The sequence below is a fragment of the Cydia amplana genome, chromosome 21 (assembly GCF_948474715.1).
Source record: "Cydia amplana chromosome 21, ilCydAmpl1.1, whole genome shotgun sequence".
Lineage (NCBI taxonomy): Eukaryota > Metazoa > Arthropoda > Insecta > Lepidoptera > Tortricidae > Cydia > Cydia amplana.
Window position 1 is genome coordinate 10,174,669 of NC_086089.1, and position 8,592 is coordinate 10,183,260.

The following is an 8,592-nucleotide window of genomic DNA, read 5'->3' on the forward strand; positions in this document are numbered from 1 at the left end:
ATCCGGCCGGATCCAAAACCAGACCAGATTGCAATCCCTAAACATAATGTTAATAGCTGAAGCATAAATCGAATACTTATACGAGTTATAATAACAATATACTACAGATTCATTAACATAAGCTTTTTCTGTGTAAAAATTAATTCGTTTCACATTAATGTCACATCGGAATGACATGTTTGGACAAGTGCCAAGTTACATCAAATGACGTTATCTGTATTTACTTTATGATAGTGACTATCGTCGTCATTTCACAATCTTGAGTCATCTACTGTTTATTTACCTAGTTCTGCCCTAGTAGCACGGTCGCATTTTTATCGTTTATCACCATGCCTGTCACGTTCTAACAAGTATGTAAGTGCGAAAGTGACGGGCACAGTGATAGTCGATAAAAATGGAACCGTGCTGAGCCCGCGTTTAATGATACTTTTCGAAATGTTGGAAGAGATATCACCACAATATCACGTCACATTCAAACATGCAAGTTGCAATTGGCGTCAAAAAATCGCAACTCTCATAACTTGGGTTCAAGCGATTCTAGCTCTTATTTACCTCTCGCGTCGAATGCGTCGAATGATGGTCCCCTATGTATGACAGTTCCTGCGTTACCGTATAAAATGTAACTTTTGTCTGATGAACTTGTTAATTTATTGTGTTAATTAACACATTCAGTGCCGAAAACCCGACTTGGGTATTTTATGATTTCGTTCCCAGGCCGGACGACCCGATAGTCGGGATCGTGGTACTACAGCTTTATATGACCAGGCGTGTCTCACTCCGCGATTTCGTCGTTTTGCTACAGGTAGCTAAAAGTACATCCGTTCGGCCCCAATTTTGGAGAAAGCCATAAGCCGCGCGTGGCGCTGTGGTCACCTAGCGGCCATATCTGTGCTGATCGTAACAGACGCGTTTTGTTAGAGAGTGAGTCTTCTGTACTTAGTACTATTATTTATTCTGTGATATGACGAAATTTTTGTGGCCTGGCGCGGATGTCTTGTTTGGCTGGGTGGCAATGAATGTGTTAAATACTTATGGATCTAATGTTGCCCGTGATGATAATACTATTACTTTATTCTGTGCACGTGTAAACAAAAAAGTATAAATAATCAATAAGGTGCGTTGGGGTAAGTTTGACTGGGTTTTTCACGACGGGTAAGATGAAACGTCGCCCGTTATGCTTCGGCAGACGGACGATTTTTTGTATTATCCTTCATGAAAAACCCTTTCAATCTTACCCCAACCCACCTTATATAGAAAAATATTTTTGTTTTGGTACACGAAATCAAGTGTTCTAAAAGTTGATTCACCCAATTACGATTTTCACGACAGGTCCTCTCATCGTCAATGATAAAACAGCTGCGTAAACACGTATTTTATCTACGGCGATAAACAAAAGAGAATTTAACCGTGACCTACGTAGGTAGTCTACACTCTACACCTGTGGGGCCTACCGCGAAAATCGAAATCGATAACGAATTTTATTTCCTTTTGTCGGGGTAGGCCCCCTGTATTGATTGTATGTATGAGCTATTGCACCATGTTTTACAAGAGTGAAAGTCATGGTGTATGCTGTGTCGTATTATAACGGGAATCTTTATTAAGTTTCGGAAAATGAATAAGAGATTCACTAGATATGAAATAGTAAAGATATGTGACGTTCCACGGCAAAAGGTACCATTTCCCCGGCTGAATATTGGAGCGGCGTTAATTTAATAATAGCCCCAGCCGCCATAAGGTACCTTTTCCGTGGCACGTCACATATCTTCACTATTTCATATCTAGTGAATCACTCATTCATTTCCCGAATCGCGCCGTTCGAAGAGGATTCAAATCCTGGTAAGGGCAGGCGTGGCTCACTCCGCGATTTCGTCGCCTCGCTACAAGTACATGCGGCCCACACTAATTTTGGTGTCTAGCCAATCTAGCCATAGTAGTTGTCGCGCACCGCTACGGAACGGACGCCTGCTCGCGCTTGCGCCACCTAGCGGTCAAATCTGTCGTAATTGACGCGTTTTGTTAGAGAGTGAACCTTCTGTATCTAGTACTATTATTTATTCTGTGGTAAGGTAAGGGCATTCGTTTGTGTATTCATCACAGATGTTTTCAATGTGTTTTTAAGTAGGTATTAATCTAAGTATATCTATTTATTTACGTACCTTATATATCGTCTTCTATTAGTGGTCCCGAGCGGGCTAGCTCGATTTGTGTAAGGTTGCCCCATAATATTTTTAGGGTTCCGTACCCAAAGGGTAAAAACGGGACCCTATTACTAAGACTCCACTGTCCGTCTGTCCTCCCTGTCTCTCTGTCACCAGGCTGTATCTCATGAACCGTGATAGCTAGACAGTTGAAATTTTCACAGATGATGTATTTCTGTTGCCGCTATAACAACAAATACTAAAAAGTACGGAACCCTCGGTGGACGAGTCAGACTCGCACTTGTCCGGTTTTTATATAACTGCAGGTCCGGGTTCAAATCGGGCTCTAAGTGCAAACAACTATTAAAAATATCTCTTAATTAGTTGTTGACAAAATCGAACATAATACACATTTTCTTAGATAGTACCTAGTACCTACCTACCAGGGATGTTACGGAGCTCCGTTTCCGTTAAGTTGGAACTTCCGTTTGGTATTACACATCCGTTTCTGTTCCGGTTCCGTTACTTTTGAAACGGAAGTTATATCGGATGTCAATGATTAGCGCGGCAGCGGGACATGAGCGGTGTACATCAAAAACAAAGAGGTTTATACCAGTCATTCGCTCATAGCCCCGCTTGCCACGTGTTGCAGTAATTAGATGTTCTGGTTTATCCGTGTCTTTGAATTCAAAGTACGTATTCGTATGTGTTGTGTTGTGTAATGTATACCTACTGATAGTACTGACTCAGGCTCCGGTTCTGGTTCCGGTTCCGTTTTCGGTTCCGATTCCGTTTCTGGTTCCGATAAACTAAATTTAAAACATCTGGTTCCGCTTTCGGTTCCGATAAAACCACATCCGTTACTGACCGTTACATAGTGATAGTGCTTACGGCGATATTTGGGTCGAAAGCTGCACTTAATGCAGAAAGCAAGCCGCTTTGATCAGTGATACTAGGGACTAATCTGAATGATTTCATCCGAGGAAACACAAATTTCATCCACCAGAATTCAAGATGGCGGATCTTTTCCAAAATGGCGGCTGCAAGATTTAAAAAAATTGTAGACACAGAACGGCTGCACCGATTTTAGTGATTGATATATCAATCAATTCGTATTAACACCTTCAATTGTAAAAAAAATATACCATTTAAGAAATTAAAGATGGCGGCCAAATATTAAGAAAATTGTGATTTTTTATTTTTATTTTTTTCCTTTTAATGAGAATAACAACTAAATATTCTATGATATGGTCACATATTCTTTTCTTTAAATGAAACCTGATAATATTATCTACAAAATAAAATAAAATGCTTGACAATCCGTGGAGTAGTTTTTGAACTATACGCATTACAAAAAGCGCGTACGAGCCGCCCAAAACGGCCCGCTCGCGCCAAAACTGAGAAATTTGATGATATTTCTTCATTTTCGAAGGTAAAAAAACAACAGAAAATATATTTACTTTATTTAATGGGCTATAAATAAATATTTTTTTATATTTCCGCTTGATAAATTAAAGATGGCGGCCGAATATTAAGAAAATTATGACATTTTCTAGTTATTTTTTCCTTCTATTAAAAATATGGTCACATTCTATAATATGGTCACATTATTCTACTTTAAAAGAAACCTGATTAATATTATCTACAAAATAAAAAATATGCTTGACCATCCGTCGAGTAGTTTTTGAACTATACGCATTACAAAAACCGTCCGAAAAGACCCGCTCGCACCAAAACTGACTACTTTGATCATTTTCTTCATTTTCAAACGTAAAAAAGGACAGAAAATTTATTTACTTACTTAATAAATGAGATGAGAGAGATAAATAAAAATGTATTTCCGCTAATTATTTACTCCTCTTTATCATTTTCATCCTATGTTGTTGAACTTACAGAAAAGAAAATTCGTATGAAATCAGAACAAAATATTCCATATATTCATATATACTTAATTAAATTAAATATATATGAAATATAGAGATGAAATACGCCAAACTGTCCCGCCCTCCATTACTATTTCAATGTGTGTAGTATTAAAATAGTAATGGATGGGCGAGACAGTTTGGCGTAGTTCATCTACTTAATACTTGATTTATATATTTTTTACTGAGGTGTGCCAATAAAGAGTAGGTATTCTGTATATCTATCTATTTATTATACCTTTCGTTTTTGCAGCTGCCTTTGCATAATTATGCTGCATTGCACTGTGCAGGGTAGACCCATCCTCCGACACGCGCGGCCATTGTTTCGCAGCATTTTTTATTTACAGCCGCAATGGTCCAGGTATGATTATTTACGCCATATATCCCTGGCTTCAGACCATTGCGGTGTCCAATTGTCATTGGCTGACTTCCAACCCCAAGAAAATGGCAATGGCACAGAAGCATAATCAAAAATAAGGGCATTGCCCCATAAGTGGCCCACTTGATGTGACACAAAGCGCGTGTTTGTGTAATGCTGCCGATGTTAGTGGGATGCTGGTTACCAATTTATTTTGAGTAGCAAATAGTTGCGTACCAGGTTGACCTACAAATGTGCTGTTTGTGTGTCAGATAGATAGCAGGTGTCATTTTCCAGTATAGCCATGAATTATTCAGGAAGACTTTCTAATGACTGCGATATTTCTTTCAAAGCTGGCGTAACTTCAGGGTGTGATAACCATGTTTTGAAGCAAGACTTCTTTCCTTTTGTACGGAAATAAGGAGTAGTGTCACAACCTGTAAAGGTGTGAACGCCACGAAGAGCAGGACCCAAAGTATTAGCTATTTTATGAACTTCAACATAACGGCGTTTATTTGCAATCCCGATCAACAGCCATATTTTTTCAAGAGTACCAGCAGATCTCAGTCCTCATCTACAACTGGTACAAAAAGTAAATGCGAAGAGAATAGACCTTGTATGGGATCTTTATCTGCCAAATAGCCGAGTTAGACAAGAACGAGAAGGAAGACGGGCAGGCATTCGACGAGCCGCTGACCGGGCTGGCCTGCAAGAGTGGCCTGCTCTTGACCGGGACTGCAAATAAACGCCGTTATGCCGAAGTTCCTAAAATATCTAATACTTTGAGTCCTGACAGATCGACCTCTTCGTGGCTTTCAAGCCTTTACATGGTGTGTACACTACCTGGGTTTACACTACCTACTTCTTATTTCCATACAAAAGGAAAGAAGTCTTGCTTCAAAACGTGGTTGTCAAGGTTGTCACACCCTGAAGTTACACCAGCTTTAAAAGAAATATCGCAGTAAATAAAAATGGCTGCGAAACAATGAGCTGCACGTGTCAGAGGATGGGTCTACCCTGCACAGTTCAATGCAGCACATGCAAAGGCAGCTGCATAAACATAGATGATCTACGCCACACTGGGCGGGACAGTTTGACGTAGTTCGTCTCTATATATTTAATTTAATTATATGTATTAGGTATATTTTGTTCAGATTTTATATGAATTTTCTTTTCTTTTTACAGACTGTATTTACATAAAATATATATACAGTGGTACTACTGAAATAAATTCATAACTAGCTTAAATCTAAAATAGGCTCTTGAGGCATTGTACCAAAGATGCTGGCGGCATATCCTCGTTGTATCGCAATGCTGATACGTTGTGCGAGGAAGCCGTCAGCTCTTCGGTCACCGCTTTTCTGTAAGTTCAACCGAAGAAAAAGAACTAGTAAAAGACGAAAATGATAAAAAGGAGTAAATAATTAGCGGAAATATATTTTTTATTTATTTCTAGCTCATTAATTAAAGTAAGTAAATATATTTTGTCCTTTTTTAACTTTGAAAATAAAGAAAATTATCAAAGTTGTCAGTTTTGGCGCGAGCGGGCCGTTTCGGACGTTTTTTGTAATGCATATAGTTCAAAAACTATTCAACGAATTGTCAAGCATTTTTTTATTTTGTCAATAATATTATCAGGTTTCATTTAAATAAAATAATATGTGACCATATCATAGAATATTTAGTTATTTTCATTAGAAGGAAAAAAAATCACAATTTTCTTAATATTCGGCCGCCATCTTTAATTTATCAAGCGGAAATATCAAAAAATATTTATTTATAGCCCATTAAATAAAGTAAATATATTTTCTGTTGTTTTTTTACCTTTAAAAATAAAGAAATATCGTCAAATTTGTCAGTTTTGGCGCGAGCGGGCCGTTTCGGGCGGCTGTTACGCGCTTATTGTAATGCATATAGTTCAAAAACTACTCGACGGATTGTCAAGCATTTTATTTTATTTTGTAGATAATATTATCAGGTTTCATTTAAATAAAAGAATATGTGACCATATCATACAATATTTAGTTGTTATTTTCATTAAAAGGAAAAAAATGAAAATAAAAAATCACAATTTTCTTAATATTTGGCCGCCATTTTTAATTTCTTAAATGGTATATTTTTTTTTAAATTACAGGTGTTAATACGAATTGATTGATATATCAATCACTAAAATCGGTGCAGCCGTTCTGTGTCTACAATTTTTTTAAATTTTGCAGCCGCCATTTTGGAAAAGGTCCGCCATCTTGAATTCTGGTGGATGAATCTTGTGTTTCTTCGGATGAAATCATTCAGATTGGTCCCTAGTATCACTGAGCAAAGCGGCTTGCTTTCTGCATAAAATGCAGTTTCATTTTGCTAAGCCCTATCACTAACATCCCTGCTACCTACTATCACTCGCTGTAGGTAGACCTACTTTACACAGTAATTTTACCTCATATAACATTAATAGCAATTATATTTAATCAATTCTCCATTCATTAATATTATCTACAGACATTACTATGAGTTATAACAGTCCGCAAAGTTCATTTGATAATTTAAACATTTATACCTATTTACACTAGCTTCTACGTACGAATTCGCTCGTGTACTAAACATAGCATGTCATTATAAAATAAAACTTTTTTAAAATTAAATTATGGTGCAATTATTGTTATTTTGGAGTTTTTGTACTTAAAATACACTTAATAGCAATAAAAACAGATGGGATTTTGAGTTTCCAAAACGTCCCGCTTCGCGCGATGTTCAAAATCCCACACAAAAATAGACATAACGCCAACGCGATCGCTCGTTACGCTATTGAATGAAATTTACACTAGGGGTTCTGGCATAAAATCGTTTTAACATGTCAGTTTTAATCAGTCATTTACTTTGTGCATAAGTTATGATGATGCCTCGTGCCAGCAATATCAGTCACACAGAAAATATGTGACGTTATCTATGAAAAGGGACCTTATTGTCGATGGCGCTTACCCCATTATTAAAGATGCTCCGATATAAATACAATGCCGCGCGACGCTGTGCGGCGTAAGCGCCATCGACAACAAGGTCCCTTATCATAGATAATGCCCCATATTCTTAAATAAACATTAAAGCTGTCATAAAAATGTAACTTATTACAGTTATTACTAAACGTATAGTCATTCAATATTTCATTCATTGTTTTTCCTTCATGATGGATAATATATTGTTTTCTTGCCAGTTGCCAATGGACCGCAATGCATAATTGATAATAAAAGCTAAGTGGTTTTTCCTAATACCTATAAGTATTAATGAGGTAATAAAACATACCTGAGCTAAGTATAAATAGGTAAGAAATACTACTAAGACTAGAAGCCGCTCGTCGTTGGCGGTCATATTGATTTATAGAATACTAGCGGCCCGCCCCGGCTTCGCACGGGTTAACAAATTATACATAACCTTCCTCGTGAATCACTCTATTTATTTAAAAAAAACCGCATCAAAATTCGTTGCATAGTTTTAAAGATCTAAGCAGTCATTCAGACAGACAGACAGCGGGAAGCGACTTTGTTTTATACTATGTAGTGAAGTGGTCGTTTCTTTTATATCAGTAATTTATTTTTGTTATGGCATATGATATGATAACACACACGTCGTTAGATAGGATAGGAAGCCTAGTTGCAAATGTATTATCAAACAATTTAATAACAGAACTTCCGACGTATTGATTGTATCAAAGCGCATCACTCGCGTTTTGCAAGTCGAAAATTGATCGACATGTTTGATCTCGAGTTTGATCTGGCTGGAGCCACGCTCGTTGGCTGATTGTCGTAGAGTCTGTCGAGCAATTTCCGAATTAATATATTTGACTAACAATTCAATAAGTATAAAGACGTCACAAACCCTATGTTAAGGTTCTTAAGTAACCATTTTCTCATATTGTTCCAGGATAGACCCAGTGAAGTCCGATGCAACCGCTCAACCGTGCCATTTGCTGTGGGCGCACACCGAGCAACATAACATAATTAACCTAGTCAGCAGGACTATAATCTGCATGTGATATAATTTATTCTAGCTATAACGACGACTAATGAGAAACATAGACATACTCCTAATCTTAAATACGTAGAGAAAATAGAATTAGAAGCTCGTAATAAAGGAGAAATATTTAATCTATACTCAGAAATAAAGAAGAAGATAATTAAATTAAATA

At 37.2% G+C, this 8,592-nt stretch overlaps 1 long non-coding RNA gene across 1 annotated transcript in view; it reads left to right on the plus strand.

The window, feature by feature from the left end:
* The window catches only part of LOC134657979 (uncharacterized), a 44,080-nt gene extending 35,553 nt beyond the window's left edge, over window positions 1–8,527 (plus strand). The window contains exon 2 of the long non-coding RNA XR_010097658.1: window positions 8,328–8,527. This is a non-coding gene — a long non-coding RNA (uncharacterized LOC134657979). The remainder of the gene's footprint in view (window positions 1–8,327) is intronic.
* The last annotated feature ends 65 nt before the right edge of the window (window positions 8,528–8,592 follow it).